The sequence below is a fragment of the Pleurodeles waltl genome, chromosome 3_1, assembly GCF_031143425.1.
Source record: "Pleurodeles waltl isolate 20211129_DDA chromosome 3_1, aPleWal1.hap1.20221129, whole genome shotgun sequence".
Classification (NCBI taxonomy): domain Eukaryota; kingdom Metazoa; phylum Chordata; class Amphibia; order Caudata; family Salamandridae; genus Pleurodeles; species Pleurodeles waltl.
Window position 1 is genome coordinate 62,139,487 of NC_090440.1, and position 25,382 is coordinate 62,164,868.

Below are 25,382 nucleotides of genomic sequence, written 5' to 3' on the forward strand. Positions count from 1 at the left end.
TCCATGGCTTTTATTTATTATATTATGGCAAACCTGCAGCAGCAGGCTAATGTAAGGCCATATGGTATGAATGACTGTTAACCATTCATTTATCTCATTAGCCCATTTGACGTTTGCAGTATAGATGATTTGGAGCAATCTTGCATTCCATTTTCCAATGACTATGTTTGCAAAACTCTCAGCGTTCCTCATGTGCTGATGACAAATAGGTTGTTGATGTATGTGGCCCTTTATGCATTACCTGGTTTAGTGGCATGTTACATTCTTCCTGCTAGGTTCAAACTGGGACACAACTGTGATGGTCTGCTTTCAAATATTAGGTTGATTGTATGACATATGTGTACATGTGTGTGGGAATGTGGATCCACTATCACCTGTCTGGGTGTATGTTGTCACTGTAACTTCAAGGTCTCCTCATGAGTTAGTGGCAGCTAATCTTGTTCCAATTGGGCATTGTTTGTAGCAAAAATTGAGAGAAGCTATTGAGGACATGCTCACGTACACATTGATGGTCCCACCCTGTCTCTGAACACGTGTCATGAGACTTTCAAATGATCTACATTTTTGGGCTGGGTGAGAGACTGTCTCAGGTGTCTGGATCAGGCATGTGTCATTGTCACATTTGTACTCCTGTTGGCCTCTGTGGATGGTAATGTATCATGTAACATCCTACCCTCTGTGCATACATTTGTGATGTTTTTTTTTTGGTGTGATGATTGTTATAGCATTCTTGCTCAATGAGACGACATTCTTCTTCAGCAATTTTAAACTAAAGGTGGGCAGAAATGCATAGGCCAAAGCATGATGTGGTGTTTGTTATCTGTGTTTATTTACAATTGTGCAAAACAAGTTATTATGATACGTTAAGAAAAAAATTTATTGACAAGCTGTTGGCGCCTACGCACTCCTGCTGCCGTGTTAGGTTGTTCCCCCTCCTGTTGCAGGCCAGCATCCTCCTCTTCGTCATCCTCAGGCATGTCTGGGTCCGGTTCAAGGAGGGGAATGTTCCTTTTTTCACAAATATTGTGCAATATGGCACAAGTGAGTATGATCTTACAGACCATCTCTGGGGAATAGAGTAGGCTACCGCCAGTTATGTCAAGGCAGCGGAACCTTGACTTTAGGATCCCAAAGGTCCGCTCCACAATGCTGCGTGTCATCTTGTGGGCGTCATTGAATGCCCGCTCTGCAGCGGTATTTGGGTTCCCAAATGGTGTCATTATCCAAGGCTGGATGCCATACCCCTGATCAGCTGAAAGAGAAACACAGAATGGGATCAATTAGATGTAGGAGGCACTGTTGTACAGATCTTTGATGGCAGTAGTTGTCTTGTGTTGTCTGTGACTCTTTTGTATACTAATGTGACAACCTATGGTTGTTTTTGGAAACTTTTGCATTGAGTTTTTTTCCTTGGCTGAGCAAGTGTTTGTTGGCTAACCGTTTGTCAGCAGGATGTATTAGTTTTTCAAGTACAGTGTGCCCTCCCTAGCATTGTGACTTGTGATACAGGTGTCCGTGTGTCCTCACTGGGGGTGAGATGATAGTTCCATGCAGAGTTGAAACATGAAAGTGTAGTTGAGACGTTCATATGAAAGTACCCAGGCCATCCCATACCTTTAAACTTATGCAATGTATTAGAGTACAGGTTATTGTGAGACTTCCAATTTGCAAGGTGACATTTAGACAACCACAGTCATTAATGTCTTCACACTAAGCTGTTCAGTAAATTCCAATGCAATGTGTGACAGGTTCAATGGTGACTTCTGAAACATGGCTAGTGATGTGAGTACCTCAGTGTGTTCCTGGCTAGGTGTTGCTATTGTGGTGTATGTGTTGTTTGTCCTAGAGGGTTTCTGTGCAGTGTGTATATCAGTTTGGTTTTTGTCCTTACCAACAAGTAGTCCATTGCCATACCGTCCATCCACTCCCAGGATATTTAGCCACAATGTTGCTGATCAGTCCTTGGTGATCGACTCTGGCCTGCACGTTGATTGAATGTGTGTGCTTCCTGTTGCGGTAGAGGTGTTCAGTCGCAGCAGGTGGCACAAGGCGTACGTGTGTGCAGTCGATTGCACCAAGGACGTGCGGGAAGCCACTGATGGCGTAGAACCCCTGTTTAGTTTCCTGCTGCTTCTGCAGTGTGTTAGGGAAGCAGATGTGGAGGGGTGTCAGTTGAATGATGGCATCCAGTACTTTAGGCAGGAATGCGGAGAATGATGGTTGTGATATTCCACCAACCAGGGCACCAGTTGTCTGAAACGAGCCACTTGCCAGCAGGTGAAGTACGGCAAGCAGCTTTGTTTCTGTTGGGATAGTGCGGGGTGTCAGCAAAGTGGGTGCCAACTGCTGTTCAATATTTCTCAGCAGCTGCTGAATGGCCTGCCAGTTCAACCGGTACCTCTGTATGATGTCCCGTTCCCTAAGGCCATGCAGGGTTGTTCTTGGGCGGAATATCCTCTCCTGCCTTCTGCGCTGTCTTTGGGGTCCCTGCTGTTGTTGTTGTAGCTGCTGTTGTTGCTGCAGGGCTCTGCGTCTACGTGCACGCTGAAGAAAAATCACCTCCATGTCTCCCTGTTGCTGCTCTGCTGCTCTGCTGCTCTGCTGCTCTGTTGTTTGTTCTGTGTGTTCGGATTAAATACAGGTGTGTTTGCCCCATTTTAACGCCTGCCCTGACCCAGGCGTTAAAATTTGACGCTATTCGTGCTTTGCGTCATTTTTTAGCTCCGCCTACCGCCCGGGAGTCATTTTTGCCCGGAAGCATAAATACGACGCACCGCTGTGTGCGTCGTTTTTTGGACGGGAACGCCTAACCTGCATGTCATTAACGCAGGGCGGGGTGCCGCTTCCAGAAACTGACGCACATAGCGCCATTTTCCTTTTGCGCCGGCTCGGGCGTCAGGGTTTAAATATGGGGCAACGTTTGCGCTGAATGTGCGTCAACATTTTTTACGCACATTCGGCGCAAACGGAGTATAAATATGCCCCACAGCATTTCTGGCACTAGGCCTGACTTGGCCAGAACAGGCCCAAACAGGAAACATCCCTTGTCCTCTCTACCCTTAGCCTCAACATTCGGGCTAAGTCGCCCTGAACCCTATGCTTAAATTGCCCTCTTGGCCAATGAGAACCCTAGCCCTAACCCTAAGCAGTCAAATCCCTAGCCCTAAGCCCTAGGACCAATGGGAGAACTGGCCCTTTCAAGTAATCACAGCCCCAGGAGCTAATCCAAAGCGAAACCCTAAGCCCTATGTCCAATACAACCTCTAGCTTTAGAAACCAATCAAAACCCCAGATCAATCGACCAATCGGAACTCTACTCTAACCCTATTCTCTAGGTCCAATAGAAACCAGAGCCCTAGGAACCAATCAGAGCACAGATGCAACAACCAGTAAGAAACTTATATAAAGGGCATGTGACCTTAAGCATAGGCTAGTGGGCAGGGAGCTGCGCTGCAGAGGGCAGCTCTGCAAGTCAAAATCTCCTTGGATATAGACAGGCTCAATCCACACTTTGAAGGTCCTGGTCAACCTTAAAGGTAAGGCCTAAATCCACAACAGATACTGTTATTCAAACTAAACACTTTTTCTTGCCAAAACGAGTTCTACATGCATTTCAGTTTAAAACCATTAAGCAGATTAAGCAGTCTCTCAAGCACACTCTGTTTAGCATCTGAGACTTACTTTGCATTTTTGGCTTTAAGAAAAACACAAGCCTTGTCTCAGTACATGGTAGAGGGATTTAGGGCCAGATGTATGAAAACGTTTTGCACTCGCAGATGGTGCGAATCGGTAAATTCGGCCGTTTGCGAGTGCAAAACAGTGGTCTGCTATGCATGAAATGCATTCGCAGACCAAAAATAAGAAATTGCTAAAATTACGATTTGTTGGGTTGCGACCTGGAAATTGCGAGTCGCACTTGCAAAATACCATGAAATGCAACCAGGTGGTAACCTGGTGCAAAATTTAAAAATGTAGTTAAACTGCATTTTTAAATTGAACATGTAAAGCACACATGCCCTTTTGGCAAGTGTGTACCTTACATGTTGAGAAACAAAAATGTTGGGGTGCAGGAGAGGGGGCCTTAGGCCCCCAGCACCCTGGCCTTTTGCATTTCCAAAATTGCGATTTGTGGTTCAGAAATCTAATTTTTGGAAATGCAAAAAATTAGCAGCTATGGGCCAACAGGCCCATAGCTGCCAATGGGGCCAGTATCACAATTTGCGATTCGGTAATAGCATTTGCGATTTTTAAGAAATCGCTATTACCGATTCGCAAATGTGATACATGGCCCTATGCGAGTCGGTAATAGCGATTTCTTAAAAATCGATATTACCGAATCGCCATGGGCCGTGATGATGCATCTGGCCGTTAAAGAGTTACAGGTAGATAAAACAGCAGTTTTAAAAGTGAGAATTTCACAGAAATCAAGAATGCAATTTAAATAGTCACGGGTGGAGACAAAATCAGTTTTAAAAATTCAAGAATACCCACATACAAGTCTGTGTTCCTACCACCTTCTTTATTCTTCTGCTTACTGGGCTGTTTAGGGCACAGAGAAGCTGGGGCTAAAAATGGAAGGTGGATGTCTTGGGGTTCCCTCCTCAAACTTAAAACACCTAAAATGCCTTTCCCATCTGCATAAATATGCATAAATATGTGGGAATACAGCTCCCATTGCCTTGTTTAAGATATTCGTTTAGAAGTAAAATATATAATCATAGTTAAGCATTGCACTATGGAACATGGGTTAGCCACACACATTGCTAATTTGTATTAATAGTGTGAAATGTCAACACTGTGAAAAGGTTCATGAAGATTTTGTAATTACAGTATTGGGACCACAGGAGTGTTTGTGAAAAAGCCCCGAAATGTGTGACTCCCTGTTAGTAAAAGTGCAAAGTGGACACAATCCTTTCTGTTTGTACTATTTGTACTTGAACAGTCATGATATTTCTATTTGGTTCCCATTTTAGATGGTTCACAGTTTGCAAAGGCAAGAAAAGGTAAAAGAGTACTACTGAAGTACTACTCTTTGTGCGTAGGCCGCACTAAGCACAGCCCGGGAGGTTTGTGATGGATTAGTTTCCTATTAAATTGATATTTATGTCGATCACACTTAACTTAGTGCACTACAGTCCATCTTTTACTGTCACCATATTCTCTAAACTCTTAAATCACTTAAAAGAGAGTTGTTTCTCTAACTTTATTTTCTTCCCATTATATATCTAAAATGTTCTTAAGTTGTAAGTTTTTAGATGACAGTATGATAAATTCTCAGTATTCTCATGTTTGAAATGTTGCATACATTGTACGCAATGTCAGTAAAACCAAATATGCAAATTGTGTAAAATGGTAAAAACACATTTCTTGCATAGTTGTAAATAATTTAAATGTATTAAAACACCTAAAATGTTTAAAATCGTCCTCCAATTTTTTTTTACTTGTTCCAGTTTAAGAAATTATTCTCTGTTTATTTTTATGTATCAAATGTATAACAAATATACAAAATTTGTTAAAATAATGCCTCATCATTTAAATACATATGGATTTATATTATAATGTATGCTTCACAATTGCAGAATTCAAGGCAGATTGATGTTACAGGCACACTTGGGATTAAAGTGCTTCAGGAGTGTGCAACCAATTGAAGGCAGATGTCCAGGATCAGTCATTATATCCCATGGCACTTGTACTACGGTGGATGGGATATCATATTTTGTGAGGGAGTATCCTATCTGCAGAACTCTAAGTCATGCCCATAGTTCGAAGATGAATGAATATTTTTTGATTCATTACAAGGAGCCATATACAACGATTGCATTTACCGGCATTAAGTTACGTGAACATTATAATATTATATATTATTCTTACTTAATAAGAATAATTATTATTATTAGATATTTACATGTGTTCAGATTTGCAACACAGGTACAACAATCAGTATTAAACAACATACATATGTTTAATTATTGACACAAATCACATGTGTAGGTGCAGGCCAATGCAAGATGAAAGCTCGTATCAGGTTCTAGCCTGCAAAGCCTAAATGATCTATTTTAGCTTTAGCCAAGTCCTAGTGGTGTACATCCGTGAATAAACAGCAGACATAGTGACCACACATACACTAACATCTAAAACTACTTACCATGTAGGTCCTGAATCCATGATCTATACCATCCATCACCATGCCAACTGTGCGGTACCTCTCCACAAGTCTAGAACTATTGGGCTCACCTGCTCAGCCGTCTCCCCCTGCCTGGTTGCTGAGGCTCATGTAGTATTTGTTAGGCTGTCCAGACCCGACTATCATTTTCTGTAAAGCCCTCTCTCTTTACTACCACAGAAATGCTGCTTGCTAAATAACCACTGTTAGAAATAAGACCTTTGGTCGGCAGTCAAGTTACCCCCTGATACCCCCTGTCCAAGCAAGGACCCTCAGTCTAGTCAGGGTAAAGGAGATTCACACTCAGTTAACCCCCATTCACCCCCTTGGTAGCTTAGCATGAGCAGACAAGCTTAACTCTGAGACATTGTGTCAAGTATTTGTACAAACACACTCAGTAATACAGGGAACCACTACAAATAGTAAATATTTTATCTAAATAAACAAGACCAAATATGATAAAGCAATATATTGTTTAAAATATGAATTTAGCCCTCAAAAGCATGAAAACAGTGCCTGTATGCACAAATACCGAAAGTTGGTATTATGCAGCATCGTGACGGAGTCGTTTCCTACAATGGCACAGTTTACGGAGTTGTTCGACCCCCAGGAACAGTACCTTAAGAAACAAGTAGAAAACAGGCTGGTGCGCGGAGTCGGAGAGAACAGCGTTGCTGGGTCCGATGCGCCGTTGGTTACGGTGCCACGGGACAGAGGCGTCAAGTCCTTGCTGCAGGGCTGTGAGGCTGAAGCTGCGTCAGATGCAAAGTTGGTCCCTTGCTTCCGGCAGATGCGCAGTCCAGTGGAGTCACGATGCTGCGGGGCAACCTCACGGGGTCGCAATGATGTCACATGGGCGCAGGCACTGTGATGTCATCCGATCGTCATGGCGGTTGGACTTACGACACTCCGGTGTCAGTGGCTGCAACGAGGCCTACCGGGTCATTGGACTTCTACGTGGTCCACGGCATCAGTGGCGTCACGATTCTGGGGTAGCAGCGTCAGCTCCCAGGGTTGACGGATTTGTCGCACACAGCGAGGTCCACACCCTCGGCAAGCAGCATCACGGTTCCAGGCAGCGGCATCCTTTGCGAAATCGCACGGCGGCGTCCGGTGGTGTCCGGCGTCGTTAGACTGTTTTTTCTCCAGGTGTGGTTGGTGAAGCATTTGCTGTCCCTGTGGCTTCAAAACAGGAGGCAAGCTCTACACCAAGTCATTGGAGTCACTTCTCAAGCAGGAATGCAGCAAAGTCCAGTCTCTGCCCACTTCCACATGCAAAAGCAGCAACTGCAGGATAGCCCAACACAGCACAGGCCAGGGCAGCACTTCTCCTCAGCACTTCAGCTCTTCTCCAGGCAGAGGCTCCTCTTGAATCCTAGAGGTAATCTCAAGTCTGGGGTTTTGGGTACAATACATAAACCCCTTTCTGCTTTTGTAGTTGGCAAACTTCAAAGCAAAGTCTCAAGTGTCTGTAAGATCCTTTCTTGTCCAGGCTAGGCCCCAGCCACACACCAGGAGGTTGGAGACTGTATTGTGTGAGGGTAGGCACAACCCTTTTAGGTGTGAGTGACCACTCCTCCCCTCCCTTTCAGCACAGATGGCTCATCCAGATATGCGGGCTACACCCCAGCCCCCTTTGGTCACTGTCTAGACAGAGGTGCAAACAGCCCAACTGACAAACCTACCCAGTGAATCCACAAACAGGCATAGTCACAGAATGGTTTACGAAAGAAAATGCCTACTTTCTAAAAGGGCATTTTTAAACATGCAATCTGAGAAACCAACTTCACTTAAAGATTATTCTTAAATTGTGAGCTCAAAGAATCCAAACTCCACATGTCTATCTGCTCCCAAAGGTAATCTGCGCTTTAATGACATTTAAAGGCAGCCCCATGTTAACCGTATGAGAGAGATAGGCCTTGCGACAGTAAAATATTAATTTGGCAGTATTTCACTGTCAGGACATGTAAAACACATAAGTACATGTCCCACCTTTAACATACACTGCACCCTGCCCATGTGGCTACCTAGGGCCTACCTTAGGTGTGCCTTACATGTATAAAAAGGGATGGTTTAGGCCTGGCAAGTGGGTCCACTTGCCAAGTCAGATTGGCAGTGCAAGACTGCACACACACGCACTGCAGGGGCAGGCCTGAGACATGTTTACAGGGCTACTCATGTGGGTGGCACAATCAGTGCTGCAGGCCCACTAGTAGCATTTGATTTTCAGGCCCTGGGCACCTTTAGTGCACTGTACTAGGTGCTTACCAGTAAATCAAATATGCCAATCATGGAAAGCTAATTACATATACATTTTACATAGGAGCACTTGCACTTCAGCACTGGGTAGCAGTTGTAAAGTGCCCAGAGTAACAAAAACATCAAAAACAGAGTCTAGCACACATCACCAACCTGGGAAACAAAGGCAAAGTGTTAGGGGAGACCACGCCAAGGATACCAAGTCTAACAACCACCCTTTTGTTTCAAGCGGCATTCTCTACATGCACCAAGCAACTTAATAAATGTGAAACGTATCTCAGAAAGCATTATTGAATTTGCTGGTTTCTGCTGTACTTTCGATGGTTTCTTTGGTTCCCTCTGCTCAGAAGAAGGTATCCCCTTATGCTAAGGTGTTTCCCTGTGATTCCATTCATCATTATAAGTGATTCAGAACCCAAACAGATGTATTTTCCCATTGGCATCATTAGAAGTATGAATGGGTAACAGCTGCTACTCCTGCTGTTCTCTTCGGTAATCCTGGCACACCCCTTGCTACCCCTGAACTTGTTGTCATGAACGTACCAGAAAAATATAGAGATTAATCAAATTTGTATGAGCCCTGTGATGTGTTTTTGTTTGCACTCCTTGCCCTTCACCCTAGCTGTCGAGCAGCAAATAAGGGGCCTTTAGTGGCTAAGCAAGAAACCATGTGACGATGCAGTTGCATGACCTCATTTCCGCTAGAGCTAGAATTTTGATGAACCCACATCAGTTCATTAATCTTTGAGATAGTACCTTATTTCATCTCTAGAATGCTACTTAAAGCAGCGTTTCAAGTATACGTCCGAAACACAGGAGTCAAGAGACCTTCAGAACCTGGCATTATGTACGAGACTCATTTCTAAGTTCAGATCTGCTGTGAAGTTCACGAGCTTATATTCACAGCTTCTGCAGCAGTGGCTTGGTACAAAGCGGCTTCCCTGTTTCTACAACACACTTATGTCGTAATTGCAGCTTTCTGAAATTGAGGCAATCTGACTTTGTTAAAGTGCAGTGTGGTGCGGTGAGCTGCGTCCTTTACTGTAAGTGTCAATTTGGCACATAGTCAGCAGTCACAGGTGTGTGTGGCTTCTTCTTAATTGAGAACGTTCAAATGGAGTGGAACATTGCTTGTTTTTGCGCTTTCTTGTGTTCCTCCGAGGCTGTCTCCTTCTGTTCGGCAAATGGCTCTTTAATTTTCTGTCCTGGAGGGATTGAATGCAGTGTTCAGCCCTGTGTGGAAAGGAGAAAAACTGCAGGGATTAGAAGTAGAACTTGATCCCAAAGTAGGGTACTGCGACTTTGTGAAAGATAATGATGCTCAGTCCATCTTGTAGAATGACAGAGACCGTCTTCACTTAGTGCAATATCATCATTTGGTTCCAGGAGCGTGTCCTAAATACAGCCATGCAACTTCAAAATCAATATATGCTGTGGACATTGCGGTTCAGACTTTGGATGGAGTTTGACCTTTTATGGGATGATCTTTGGTGGGTCAGTCACTTGTAATGTGCAGACATAATGTGTTGTCTTACATAATGGCGTCAGGTACCAGTACTATCATTCGTAACCATAGGGGACGTAAAAGCCACACCTGCAAATGAGAATAAACTATACCACTGGCATAGCAATAAACAGGAAACAGGCCACTACTCACAAACAGCATTTTGTATTATTTGTATTGGTTCTACAGTATTACTACTGAAGTACTACAAAATGCTATTCATAGAGCTATTGGTGTAAATTTCAACCTCCACCTCTACTTTTTGTTTTTCTGTGGATATTCTCGCACATGTATGTTTACTACTTTGTGGCAAATGTGGAAGGTGCAAGGAGGGAGCGTTTGAATCATGAGGCATACTTACTACAAAATAGGAGGGCTTCAACAAGGGGCAAGGAGGGCTTAAGGGAAGGCTAAGGCGGGGTTTAGGTAGGGACAGACATTCACCCACAAATAGGTAAGCCCATTGCTATTCGCAAACTGTACCTCTAAATCTAGTTCACCTAAAAATATCTCAAAACCGTGGTAAATATACTTCTGCTCAGACCCAGAGAAAGTCCACACATAGCCTATCACAGGTATGGCAACATCCTTCCATTGAAATCAATGGAGATAGGAACTCAAAATAAAACCCCGTAGGAAATAATGATAAAATGCATGAAATGATTTAAACAGCTTAAAACTAGGGTGGATATGTGAGTAGATGGGGTCTAGCCAAAGGGCACTGGAGCACTGTACATGGTCAAAGGCAAGCGTAATATTGGCTAGCAATAGGAGAAGAAGCTGAGTTGTGGATGGTTAATGCATTGTGATGTAGTCTTCTTTAAGGAGTATAGGGAAACTTAAAAACGTTTATTATACTTTAAAAAAACCTGACTAAAAATATTTCTATGGAATATATTAGTGTAAATTAATTCTATACACTGTTTATGAGCACAGAACATAATGTGATTTTGAATTAAATCATTAATTAATTCAAATATTTTAAATTAAAAAAGCAATGTTCTTTAAAGATTCATTAACAGAAAGCTCCGTCCTAAAGTAAAATGCTTATATGGATCTATTATGTATTGAAAACTACGAAAAGTGAGGTACAGAATTATTATTTTTTACACATGAAATCTACATTGATTTATAAATAATAAAAATATGATTATAATATATTAGAATAAGATATACTTTAGTTATAATTATGTTTCACATTCAATTCATTTGATTTAAAAACTAAACATAATTTAATCTCATTTAACATTATTTGCTATGGTGTTCTATTTTCAGTCCCTGCCTTCAATATTTTCAACTGGAGGGTGCAGTAGTATCAGTGATTAGCCAAGAGTGGTGCTGGATTTACTATTGCTTTTTTTTGGCAGCAGCAATTTTACACTCATAAATTTGGCTCCATTTGAACTTTCAAAGGGTGGAGACATATAAGTCTACACTTTAGTTGTCAAAGGTGCAGTGGCACAGCTCAATTTCTCAGTGGGCCACTCCTGCCCCCTCTATTTGACCTTTTTCTCCTTGTGTCTCACAAGCCTTCCGTCCCCCAAGAGGCAGATTAGGAGTAACTCCCCCAAACCCCCACATGGGGTCAGAAATTCTGTGTAGCATTTCAGGGGTGTGGGTCTGCCAACATGCTTGGTCATATGGTTTCTCCCCCTCCCCTTTCTTGTGTCTGTTATATAACAGGTTTCTTTGCCTCCAAATGAACAGATTGAGGTAAACTCCCCTAAACCAGTGATACATCTATTCTGATGTGGGGGCACATTCCAATGCCTGAGTGGACTACCCTCAAACCTTCCTTTTCAATAAAAAGAAATCCAGGGATTTCAAGGGATCCAGGGATCACTGGTGTCTAGTAGGCTTTCCACCTCATGACCCATGTGGGAGAGATGGGAGGCAAATCTTACTCCTGGGGTGGGGGATCGGGAGCAGAAAGACTTCATACTCCCATTTTGGTTTGGGTAAAGGGCCCTATACCAGCATGGACCCTCAACCATTTTTTGTCTTTCATTTTAATTCCTTGGTCACTACTGGGCTTTCTGCCCAGGTTAAACACCACCACCCACTTCCAGGAGGGCAAAAAAGACAGATTCTGCCCAGGGGGTGCAAAGGCCTGTGGCCTCCTAAAAATCGAATTCCTGGTTCCTACTGGTGTGGTGTGGATCACTGCTTGGGTGTCACACTCTGATAGCAATTCCTAAATGGAGTTCCACAAAGGAGAGGCACCTTTGGACATTCTCCCCTTTCCAGTGATATCTCTCTCATCAAAACTGGTACTCTGTGCCCCAGATATGCTCATGAACAATAATACATTTGAAGTAAAATAAGCAGGACCAACATATTCCGCCACCTGCCAAGGTGAAGAAGGGGCCAGCATGCAGCACGGCCAAGGAGCACGACCCACCCAGCAAGGCCTCCTCCAAAACTCAAGCTGGTAGTGCGAAGGTCCCAGCAGCATCTTCCAAGGTTAGGAAGGGGCAGAAAAGCCAAGGCAAGGCACTTCAGGCCTCGGAGGCTCTAGGTGAGGGCTGGTGCCCAGCATCAGAACCGACAGCCCCGCCACCTGTACCGTGGCAAGCACTGCCGCAAGCACTGCCACCTGCACCGCCACCTGCCCCACCGCTGCCACAACTGTCAGCAGCAGCATCCCCAGTGGGCAGCTGTCCAAGGCTGCAGGAGATGGGCTGGTGCCTCCCTCCACCACTACCAGCACCTGCACCACAGACAGCACCGCCAATATCCCTGCTGCAGGCACCGCCACTTGCACCACCACCTGCACCACCACCAGCCCCGCTTCTGCCACAACAACTGTCAGCAGCAGCATCCACAGTGGGCAGCCATCTGAGGCTGCAGGAGATGGCCTGGAGCCTCCACCACCACTGGAAGCACCCCCACCAGCACCGACACTACCACCAGTATGCAGCCTTAGTCGCCGCAGGATGGAGTTTGGCCCTGCCTCCATGGAGTATCATCCTACCTGTTCCCTGAAAATCTCGTGCCTCAGACACCCAAATGAGGGAATGTGAAAGCATCACTGGGCACAAATCCCCCTCCAGAACCAGTGGAGAAATGTATCCACAACCCCTATCCTTGGCAGGATGAAGCACACTGGGCACAAAGCCCCCTCCAGAACCAGTGGTGAAATGCATCCACTCCTTTTATCCTTGGCAGGATGAAGCACACTGGGCACCAAGCCCCCTCCAGAACCAGTGGAGAAATGCATTCACTCACCCTATCCTTGGCAGGATGAATCACACTGGGCACAAAGCCCCTTCTAGAACCAGTGAAGATGCCACCCCCTTGAGAGACTGTGGCTATGCACTCCCCAGGACCAAGCAGTGCACAGTCCATCCACTTGAGAGACTGTGGCTTTGCACTCCCCAGGACATCACTGTGGGCATGGAGCCCCCCGAGGTGCAGTGGCGTAGTACCATCTTCCGGCTGAGATGCCACCCCCTTCCCCATCCCCCTGAGGTGCCTATGTGTTTTCAACCTGATGCCCTTGCAGTGTTCTCTCCATATTGAGGCAGGAGTCAAGTGTGGGCTTGGCCCATGATTTTTGGCCCAGAGGGCCACGGACATTTGCAAAGGACAGTGTACGGCCTTTGTACATATTGTAAATATTTGTATATACTGTTTTTCAATTTCAATTTCTAAAATATCACTGATTTAACTCAGTTCCTTTTGACCTTGCATTCTTCCAGGGGGTAACGGGGTGTAAATGTAATGTTGAGGCATGTGTTTCTGTGTATGGTGTTGTGGGTGGGGCTAGGGGTGTTGTTGCGTGTGTGTGTCACTCTCTTTTTCCTCCCTTTCTCCCCTGTGTGCTAGGTGCAGTACTCACCGTGGTCGTCGACACCTCCTGTGATATTCCTCATGTATGTGTAGGTAGACCAGCATGCGGAGGACCTGCAGCTCCGGCTCCATGGCGTTCTGGTTCTTTGTTGATTGTCGGAAGGTGAGTGGTTTCCCTTCCAAAGACTGTTTCTGCCGTGCTTTTGATGCCGTTGGTACCGCCCCGGAAAAGCTGGCGGATTGGTGGGTTGTAATGGGGTGGGGGGTACATTGTCTTCCTCCTGTCTGTTGGTAGTGACCGCCACGGTGTTTGTTGCTACCGCCATTGCGATCAGTGTGTTAAAGTGGCTGTCTGTGTTGGCGGTTTCCGCCATGGTCATGATCCCATTTTTGTTACCGCCGGCATGTTGGCGGTATTACTGCCACTTTAACACCGACTGCCAGGGTTGTAATGAGGGCCTTAGTCTTTTGTATCATACCAATATGTGTAGAAAAGTTGTAATGCACCTGCAGTTCCCCTTGATTTCCAACTGATGCTATCCTTTGTTTAAATCAAGGCGAGAGAAGACCTTCACACCACTCAATTGTGTTATCATATCAGCAATGTGTGGACCCAGATGTCATTCTCTTTTAATTGCCTTGTTTGCTTGATGCATATGAACGCAGATGCATACAGCTTCTTCACTGTCCTTGTTAGGGACTATCACTAGGGGAAAAAACCATGGTGTTGTACCAGTAGAACACTCAATGATGTTATGCTTAAGTAATGATTCAAATTCCTTTTCAACAGCTTCTTATAAATGAAATGCAATTCTTCTGTGTCTCAGTGCCAGGTAAAATCATTTCATTTATAAGTAATTGATAAGTATTTGCACTTTCTTATTCTTACGTTTTCCTAACCCATTAAATAGTAAGGGAACTGAATTACTATTTTGTGATGAGCATTCATATTTTAATTCACTGATATCTCTCCCATATCAGCAGCTGTGCAGGAACTAAGTGGACAGGCACTTGGAACTGTACCTTGAAGTATGTGAATGGGCACTTACACTTTTGTTTTCTTGTTTTTCATAGTTGCTACAAATGAACATTCACTTTTCGAGGCATCAATCAGCCCATGCGAACACTTTTGTTTTCAATGGTGTCAGTCTCGGTAATGGAGATAGTTCATTATATTTCCCTTCAGGCACCACTGTTGATGATAAAAAGTATTGTACAACCATTTACTTTCAGTGTAATCTTTGGACAATGTTTGAATGACTTGGGTGCTTTCTCATGTCGACTTTCTTTGACTTTTGTGACATTGTGCAATCACCTACTTTAATTTCACTCGACACTGATACTGACAAACTTTTCGGTGAAGATTTAGATGACGGTCAACTTTGTTTGGTTTTGAAGTCACAATCGGTTTTGTCGCTTGGCTTTGTGGGTGCTAATGGAACATCGCTTCTGGAAACTTCGGTCGGCCATTTTGTCTTCTTCTCGTGATCCACTCACTTTTTTCTTTGCCTTCCAGACTGTTACAAAATGGTCCTCTTTACCACAGCTTTTGCATATTAGTCTGATGGCGATACATTTACTTTTATGTAGAAATGACAATCCACACCTGAAACACAACTTCTTTTTCTGTGGAGACATCACCTTGTGTCCGTCAGCTCTGTGCGTTTGCATACTTTTCATGTTCATGACTGATGTACTTTGGCCATCTCCGGCCTCCATGTCAGCAGCTTGTCGATCAGCATAATCTTCAGCTCTGGCAGCCATGAGAATACGGTCCAGACTGAGAGTTTCACACAGCATTCATTGTCTGAATGAATCTGGCAGGTATCTATTAATAATGAGAAGAACTGAGGCATATTGCTTTTTCCTCATTAATTTGCAGTTTTTTAAAGAATGTATCCAGTTTCTAAACAAATTAATCTATGGTTTTACCAACTCTTTCTTGTTCTTGACTGAAAATGTATCTTTCGTAATCTACACACAGCACTGGATAGAACTTGAGTTTCAAGGCTTGTTTGATTTGACAATGTATAACTTCATCGGCTCTTGGCATTTTCTTTATGACTTCTTTTACACCATCACCAGCAGGATCTTGAGGTACTTGATAACTGATTTGGTATCTGATCTTTCTAGCGCATCAACAAAATCATCAAATGTCTCTTTCCAAGCAGTCCATCTATCGCCAATATTTTCCTTTTTAGTGGTATTAAAAGGTGGTGGTTTCAAGAAAGTGGCAACATTGTAACTGTTCATAGGATTGGCTGACATTGTCACTGAAGTTCTGTCCGGTTCCACCCGGTGGTCTTGGTGAATTGGTTCATGCATAAACTTGTAGAGGAACTGTGACATTCAGGCCTCAGGGTTGTCTCTGAAATCTGAGGAACAGTTGTCTCTGTCTTGGTCTCCAATGGAGCACTTCACTTTCTGGAGACTTCTGGAGTCACCCAGCTGCTTTGGTGGTGTGCCACTTCAGGTATTGAACAGATCAGTTAGCTCAACCCTTGTGTTTCTTCTTGGGTCTCCTCGCCTGCAGGTGAGGTCATACAGCTCTTCTTTTTGGGGCTCAGGTAAAACTAACTATTTCATTATTTATTTATGTTTTTTCTTCTTAGTCTTTTATTCTGGGAATTGATTCTCAAGAAAGAATACAACATGCACATGCACCATGGTCAGTTGTCACTATTGAACTCCAATTTCCCTGCAGTGTGCTTTATCACCCACCAGTCACTCAGAGAAAACCTTGGTGCGGTCAGCATTCAAGACCAGCCTTAGTTTGAGCCCCCTCTTTCTTCCGAAGGACAACAAGCAGGTCTCCTACATCCAATTGACCCCAGCCGCTGGTTAGCGATGTGTGAATTTGCATAGTTTTTTCTTTATATCATTAATAACGCAAACCACACACAGTATGATTTGTTTATCATCCTTTCATTCTAAAAGGGGCAGGGCCATGGGGGTAACGAGCAGTGAGGAGGAGTGCACAGCACTCCCCCTCACCACGCAATTATGTTTGGCTGACCGTCTCGGGCTGGCCAAACACACATGCGCAGTTGGCTCTCTCCAGCACAGCAACATAGTTTCCGGCTGGAGAGAGGCTGCACGGGTTCTCCCAGCCAATACTGATGCTGCTCTGAGCAGGATTGGCTGCCGGGCAGGCTAGGAGCCTGTGCCTGCCTGCAGCAACAGGGGCAAGAGAAGCAGCGCAGCGGCGGAGAAGGTACATTTTTGATGTTTTTTAAATAATTAAATGTACCCGTCTGCTCCGTCCTCCTCACCTCTCCCTTTCCCCCCTTGCGCCTCACCTGCCCTGTATTAGTGCAGCGAGACGTGACTGGACTACACAAAGGTACCACCGCTCTACTCCAAAAGGAGCATCTACGGTGAGGTGCTAGGCTGTTGTTCCCTCCATATTAGAATAAAAAGCCTTGTTGGTCTTCAACAGTGAGATGAGATTTGGCACAGTGAGGTCAGAGATGGAACACCTTTCAATACCCTTCATAGTATTGCATATTATTTGGAAATATAAATTACATTACAAAGAACTAGGGCCAGACAGGGGAACCATACGAGCCCCGCTGCCTTCATCTTCTTGTGTAGTCTCCCTCTTTCTAACCCTCTGTCCTCTCTCTCCTCCCTCCCTCACTTTCTTTCTACTTTGCCCCTTCCTCTCTCTCTTGAAGCTTACCAGTGCCTTCAATAGTTAATTCCAGGTAACTAGGAAAAGTGAAGAGGCACCAGGACCAGCCCTGGACTTTTAAAGCTTTTACTGCCAGGCTTCTCCCCCCACCACCCCAGGGCTAAGCCTTTTGTTTTGGCTATTTGGGGTAGTTTGTGCTTAGGCCCCTGCTGGAAATGGGTTCTTTGGTTGGCAGCCGGGTTACCCCCTGTCTAAGCAAGGACCCTCTCTCTAGTCGCACACAATCCAACTTATTCTCTGCCCACCCTCTGATAGCTTGCCACTAAGCAGTCAGGCTTATCTTAGGAGGCAATGTGTAAAGTATTTGTGCAATGAATCATGCACTATCAGTGCAAACACTACAACGACACATCACACAGGTTTAGAAGAATATAAAATATTTATCTGAGTAGATTAAGGTCAAAACTATCAAGATTTGATAAATCCAAGTTGAAATATCAGTTTTGTACTGATAAATAGAAAAGTCTTAAAAAGCACAAAGTACCTGGTTTACATCTAAATTATCCGCACAGGACCTCAGAGGAGGAGGTGTGTGGAAAATGGGGAGGTGTGCGTCAGTTTCTCTTGGCGCACACAGACAATGCCTCAATGCTTTTCCACGCAGCAAGGGCTTTGCTTCGATTTACGGTGCACAGACTTGGATCCTCTTTGGGTTGCAGGGTACTTGGACGCCCCGGGGACGATGCAGAGAAATCCTGGGCGTGCATGACGAAGTCACCGGAGCTGTGTCGATCCGGTGGGTGATGCAGGGATATTTCTGCTCACAGCAGGTGCTGCATTGATTCTTCTTGCAGGAAGTCGGGCTGCGTCATTCTGGCACAGCGATGCGTAGATCTGGTAGGTCGTGTGTCGAGGTTCCAGTCGCAACGCTGGCGCTGCATTGATCTCCACTCGGGGAGCCGGGCTGCATCGTAACGGTTCGACGATGCAGTGATTTTCTCACCGCAGGGCAGACTGCATGTTGGTTCAGGTAGGCTGTGCCTCGAGTTTTGCCTCACAAGTAGTTCTTTGCAGAGATGAAGTCTTTTTGGCCCTGAGACTTCAGGAAACAGGAGGCAAGCTCAATTCAAGCCCTTGGAGAGCACTTATCAGCACAGGCAGAGGGCAGCAAGGCAGCAGGGCAACAGTAAGGCAGCAGTCCTTTACAGCAAAGCAGTCAGGTGAGTCCTTTGGGCAGCCAGGCAGCTTCTCTTAGCAGGTTGCAGTATGCAGGTTCTGGTTCAGAGTTCCTTTCCCAGTAGCTATCTTGTCAAGAAGTGTCTGAGTTGGTGGGGTCAGAGACCCGGTTTAAATCCCCAAATGTGCCTTTGAAGTGGGGGAGACTTCAAAGAGTGGCTTAGAAGTGCACAAGGTCCCCTTTCAGTTCCATCCTGTGTTCCAGGGTCCCAGTAAGGGGTTTGGCAGTCCACTGTGTGAAGGCAGGCCACTGTCCTTTGACATGGAAGTGTCAGGCCCTTCACCCTCCCCGCCCAGGAAGACCCATTCAGTAGGCAGATGTGTGCAGTTGTGACTGAGCATCCTGTGTTTGGGGTTGTCTGAGTGACATGAACAAGGGAGCTGTTAACTAACCCAGACAGACATGGATTGTAAGGCACAGAAGGATTTAAGTGCAGAGAAATGCTCACTTTCTAAAAGTGGCATTTCTAAAATAGTAATATTAAATCCAAATTCACCTGTCAGCAGGATTTTGTATTACCATTCTGGCAATACTACTAAATATGGCCCTGTTGCTCCTTTCAGAACAGAATCTACTATTCAAACAGTATATGAGGGAAGCCCTACTGTTTGCCTATGAAAGGAGCAAGCCTCACAGCAGTCAAAAACTAATGTATGAGTTTTACACTACCGGGACATATAAACTACACAGGTGTATGTCCTGCCTTATATCTGTATAGCATCCTGCCCCAATGGTTACCCAGGGCCTACCTTAGGGGTGACTCATATGTAGAAAAAGGGGGGTTTAGGGCTTTGCAAGTACTTTTAACTGCCAAGTGAAATTGTCAGTGAAACTGCACACACTGGTCTTGCAATGGAAGGCCTGAGGCATGGTTAAGGGGCTACTTATGTGGGTGGCACAATCAGTGCTGCAGGCCCACTAGTAGCATTTAATCTACCGGCTCTAGACACATTTAGTGCACTTTACTTGGGACTTGTAAGTAAATTAAATAAGCCAATTGGGTATGAGCCAATTTCACCATGTTGTAAGGGAGAGAACATATGCACTTTACCACTGCTAACCAGTGCTAAAGTCCTAAAACGAGCAAAAACACTGTCAAAAAGTAGGGGGAGGCAGGCACAAAGTTGAGGTTGACCACCCTAAGGCTGTCAAGTCTAACAGCCCCATAACATTTTATCCACATAATGTATCCACACCAATTTTGTGGCCTTCTTTTCGAACCTCCTGGGCTATTCTAAAGGGAACCAGGGTTTGTGGATTCCCCAAGATGGGACTTAGAAATTAGCCTAAAAACAGCTAAATTTAGTTTTTGGGGGAAAAGTGGGGAAAAAGTGCTGCAGAAGAAAGTACCTGTAATTTTTCCTGCAAATGGTATCAACAAGTGGTTTGCCGTGCTAAAATCACCATCTTCCCAGCTTTCAGGAACAGGCAGACTTGAATCAGAAAAACACACTTTTCAACACAGGTTTGACATTTTACTGGGACTTTGCCCATTGTTCCTATTGTTTGGGCTTTCCACCACCTTCCAGTTAGTGGTAGAAATGGATGTGAAACCAATGTCTTACCTATAGAGTAACAGTTGAAATAAAACAATATTGAAATTAAGTTGACAAATCAGCCATTTGCTTCTACGTTTTCATCTGTAACTTAGTCTAACTAGCACATTTTCAAAAGCAATATACTGTTGTGTCTGCTGGACCCGGGTTGGGGGATATATAAGGCTTGTAGGTTTGCCAGGAACCCTATGTTCTCACAGCCAATAACTGAGCTGCACCTTGCAATGGTTTTTCATTGTGCACCCATATACAGTGATTAATTTGGTAAAATGTAAGAGTGAAAAGTAGGTATCAAGGAAACATATGTATTTCCGAAATGGACATAAGATATCAAGTTTAGAAGCAGTGGTTATTTGCACATTTCTGATTTTGGGATACACATACTAGCATGTGAATTAGAGAGAATTTCTCAAAATTACTTCTTCGTACAAACTGTCTTACATTTGGAAGGCACACATGCAGAGAAAGACAACTGGTAATAACACTTGTTCTACTATTCTGTGTTCCCCCCCACGTATCCCTATAAAAATGGTACCTCACTTGTGTGGGTAGACCTAGTGCAGGTAACAGGTGATGGAAAGTTCTGGAATCTGAGGGGACACACAAACTTCCTTCCACCCAGCATTCCCTATAAAAATGGTAACTCACTTTTGTGGGAGGGCTATTGCCTGTGACAGGAAATGGACCCTTTTTTAGCTATGTGCCTAGCTGTGGATTTTGGTCCTAGCTTAGCCTGGCATCTACGGTAACCTATCAAACCTGTAAATGTTTTTAAACTAGACACCCTGGGGAATTCAGGGTGGGGTGACCTGTGTGGCTCTCACTACCTAGAATCTCTTTCAGACCTCAAAAGTTGTCAAAAAAACACATTGTCCTCACATTTCTGTGATGAAAAGTACTGGAATTTGAGGGGAACCACAAACTTCCTTCCACCACAATGTAACATGGACACATCACATGTTTTCACCTAAAACTGACCTTTTTTTGCAATGTGCCTAGCTGTGGATTTTCGTCCTAGCTAAGCTGCTGACACCTGGGGAAACCTAGAAAACCTTATATCTTTGAAAACTAGACACCCAGGGGAATCCAGAATGGAGTGAAGTGTGTGGCTCTCACCAGGTTCTGTTACCAAGAACCCCTTCAAACTTCAAACATTGTCAAAAAACACATTTTCCTCACATTTCTGTGATAAAATGTTCCTTCACCGAGTGTTCCTCTCATTCTCCCAATAAAAATGATAACTCATCTGTGTAGGTGGGGCAGATGGCTGCGACAGGGAAGGGCAAAACATGTGTAGAAATTGAGGGGAACCCACAGCAGGTCTAAGCAAGCAGTTCTGCTTTATGCCTTTTAGGCTGACTCTGCTTTGGGTATCCACATAAGTGGGGAAGAGTCTTTATCAGTACAGATGGGGCAATGCTGGGTGGTAGGAATTTTGTGGATTCCTGCGGATTCCAGAAGCTTCCATCACAGAAATGTAGAGAAAATGCGTGATTTCAGGAAAAGTTGGGGGTTTTCAGGGCATTGTGGGTGAGTAAATAGTGTCTGCCCCGTGTGGGCTGATCGGATGTAATTACTTCCATCTGCACCCGATGGGGGCAGAAAGACTGTCCCTATTTATATGGGCTAGGGAAAGGCCAGGCCCATGGTTTGCATTTTCCACCCCTCTTTTTGTTTAAAATAAAATTAAATAAAACATTCCCTGGCGTCTAATGGGCTTTCTTCCCCCAGGGGTAGATCAGGTGGAACTACCCTATCTGCCCCCTAGGAGGAGAGGAAGAATTTGGTACCCATTTATGTGTGGTGGGGGCATGGGCATGGCCATGCCCATGGTGGGCAGCACCCACCCCCTTTTTCAAAAAAATCCCTGGTGTCTAGTGGGCTTTCTGCCACCCCTCCAGGGAGGCAGAAAGTCTGTTTCTGTTGTGCGCGGGTGTGGGCATTGCTGTGCCTGTTCTGGACAGCCCGCACCCCTAGGTCTTTTTAAAAAAATCATCTCTGGTGCCGAGTGGGCTTCCTGCCCCCCTGTGGGAGGTTTGGGGGTATAACCCCTTCACGACGCACATGAGCACCGCAGCGTCAGATGGCTCCCAGCCGTCCAGCACACGCAAAGGGTTAAAACCAGGCTCCAGGGGCTCCTGCCCACAGGGGAAATGCTCATTGGAAAAAATGTCTGTCTGACCCTGCAAAGAAGTGAAAGATGGTATGCTTGAATAAAACTCAGTAGTAAGTTACTCTGGACCACATTCTAGTCCCTCAATGTGTCACTAGAAACAGTGACCAATCATAAAGAAATCAGTTTTTTCCCATCCCAATAGGATGCACAACCAAAATAGTACATTTTAAATATCATCCTATAAACATATTGTATTCTGAATATTGATTGCCACATTATTGTGAAGGTAAGTGTTAGAAATGGGGTTTCTGGTTGGCTAGGGTATGCACCTCAGCCAGGCAGAACTTACCCACTCTAGTCAGGGCAAGGGAGTTACACGTCCAAGATAACCCCTGCTCACTCCCTTGGTAGCTTGGCACGAGCAGTCAGGCTTAACCTGGAGGCAATGTGTAAAGCGTTTTCACAACACACACAACACATGTGACGCAATATCCTCACCACAAAGGAAACACAACACCAGATTATATGAAAATATACTGTATTGTACACAAGGCAATTATCAGACCAAACATCACATATCAGTACTATCCTGCTACCTTAGCAGTTGTCAGAACGTTACACATTAGTTACTCTGCAACCTAGCAGTAGTCACACATAACACACAGGTTACTCAGTATTCTGCAACATAAGCAGTAGTCAGGAAAAGACGTTATTACATCACAGCACTTGTCATAAGAATATAATAAAATGCCCATAGTAGGAACATTAGAAAACATATGGCAAGTTAGAAAAACATATTAGCAAGCATGTCCATAAAAGGAACATTTGCATACACATATGTAAAAACATCAAACGAAGGTAGGTAATATATGAATCAAACAAAAGTCTGTAGAAAGAACTTTGGATTGCAACTATATTGGTCCTTTAAACAGTACCTGGTTGGATGAAGGCACCTCCAGTGCCTAGAATGCGAACAATGGGGCCCCCGGCGCTCCTATGCGCAAAACGGGGGCCTCCCTTATACTCTGGTGTCAGAGGAGGGCAACATGCACCTCCTCTCTTTTATAGACAGGCCCCTCCGGGGACCGTGATTACTGGGGGCCCCCCAGGGCCTCAACCGGCCCTCACAAGGGGGGCCAAAGCCAGCAAAAACAACTTAGGGCAGGAGGGGGGGCACCACGCACCCCCTCTGGTTTAATGACAAGCCCCTTTCGGGACCCGTGATCTCTGGGGCCCCCCCCCGGGCCTCCACTGGCTCTTCCACCAAGCTGTGGGGGGCACAATAATGCCCGTTTTACCTAACAGCAGAAAAGGAGCATCCTGCTCCTAACGCAGAGGCCAGGGGGAAGGGGGCACTCCCCGCGCCTTCCCCTGGTCCTGCCATGAAGCCACAAGAAGATCAGACCCCTCCTGGGGCCCGAGCAGGCACTTGTCTGCACCCGATGCGGTGCGCGAGTGTTCTTCCAGCTTCCCGGGCCGCTGCGGTGATCTTATTTAAAGGGGCACAATGCAGCAAGGAGCCTACGAGCTCCCAAGGCTCCATAAGCGCGCTGCAATCAGCGCTATGGCATCCGCAACCACGGAGAAGCACCCCTCGTGAAGAAATGGATGCAGGGGTCAGGGGCCACAGCACCCTGCCACTGGGGAGCAGAATCTTAAGACAAGGTCCTCAGGTGGAGGGCCCAGCTACAGGCCAGCACAAGGGAAAGGCAGCAAGTGGCAAGTCCTTCACAGTGACCAGGCAGGTCACAGGTCAGCACAGCAGCAGCAGTCCATGGTGGTTCCTTGTGAGTCCTTTCAGCTTTTGGTGTCCAGTTCCAAGATGATTCCAAGAGTCTCCAAATTGTGGGGAAAATTCCCCTGTACTTATAGTCAGTTCTTACAGTGTTTTACAATGGTAGGGAGAGGAGGTTCCAGCCAGTTACAACTGGTTCTGGGAGTGCCCCCTCTCTCCTTTCAGCACAGGCTCCAAACATCAGTGGGGGGTTAATGACCCTATTATGTGAGGCCAGGGCACAGTCTTTAGAAATGCAGGTGTGCCCCGCCTCTCCCTTCTCTCAGCCCAGGAAGACTTTTCAGTATGCAGATGCACCTCTGTGACACCTCCACCCTCCCTGTGTACAGGCTGTCTGAAAAGTATGCACAAAGCCCCAACTGTCACTCTGCCCAGACGTGGATTGGAGTCAAGCTGCAAAACACCAGAGTCATAAGCACAGATAAATGCGCACTTTCTAGAAGTGGCATTTCTGTGATAGTAATAAAAAATACACCCACACGTGTAAGCAGCATTTATTATCACCATCACACCCATACCAAACACGCCTACGCTACCCCTCATTAATCAGACAATAACCCTTACACATAAGGCAGGGCATTTCTAATGCAATCCTATGAGAAGGCAGCACTCACAGCAGTGAGACACCAAGTTCTGTTTGTCACTACTAGGTCAGGCCATGCAATAAGGCACATGTCCTGCCTTTCTACATACATGGCACCCTGCCCATAGGGCTAGCTATGGCGTACCTTAGGGGTGACTTACATGTAGTAAAAGGGGAGTTCTGGGCCTGGCAAGTAAGTTTAGATGCCAGGTGTTAGGGTTTGTGCACAGCAAAGAGCATGTCCCCTCTCACTGCACTAGTGGGTTCTGTAATAGCTCCCTTTTAAACTTACTATTGAAAGCCTTTCTTGTTATCTCACCTCCCCCCCCCCAGGCTTCTGTGTATGTTGTTTAATGTGCTGTTTTGTTTTCACATTGGGCCTTGCTTTTACCAAGGCTTCTTTAAAACACTCCGCTCTAGGCCATGTGTTAATTTAACTCATTTGCATAATAACTGAAACTCTGCACACCTTTCAAGAACATGTGCAGCATGTGAGGACCACACCCAGCTCTTCAAACCACACCCAGCTCTGCACACCTTTCAAGAACATGTGCAGCATGTGAGGACCACACCCAGCCCTGTCTATAAAAGGCAGCCCCCGAGCCTCACCCAGTGCTTGTGCTCGTCTACCTCCCGCTTACCTGAGGACAGATCCCTCGGCGCTGGCACTCCTGCTCTCTACAGACTTTCATTGGCTTCAATGGGCGCAGCTGCTGGCTCTTCCTTCTTCCGGTTTCCGGTTC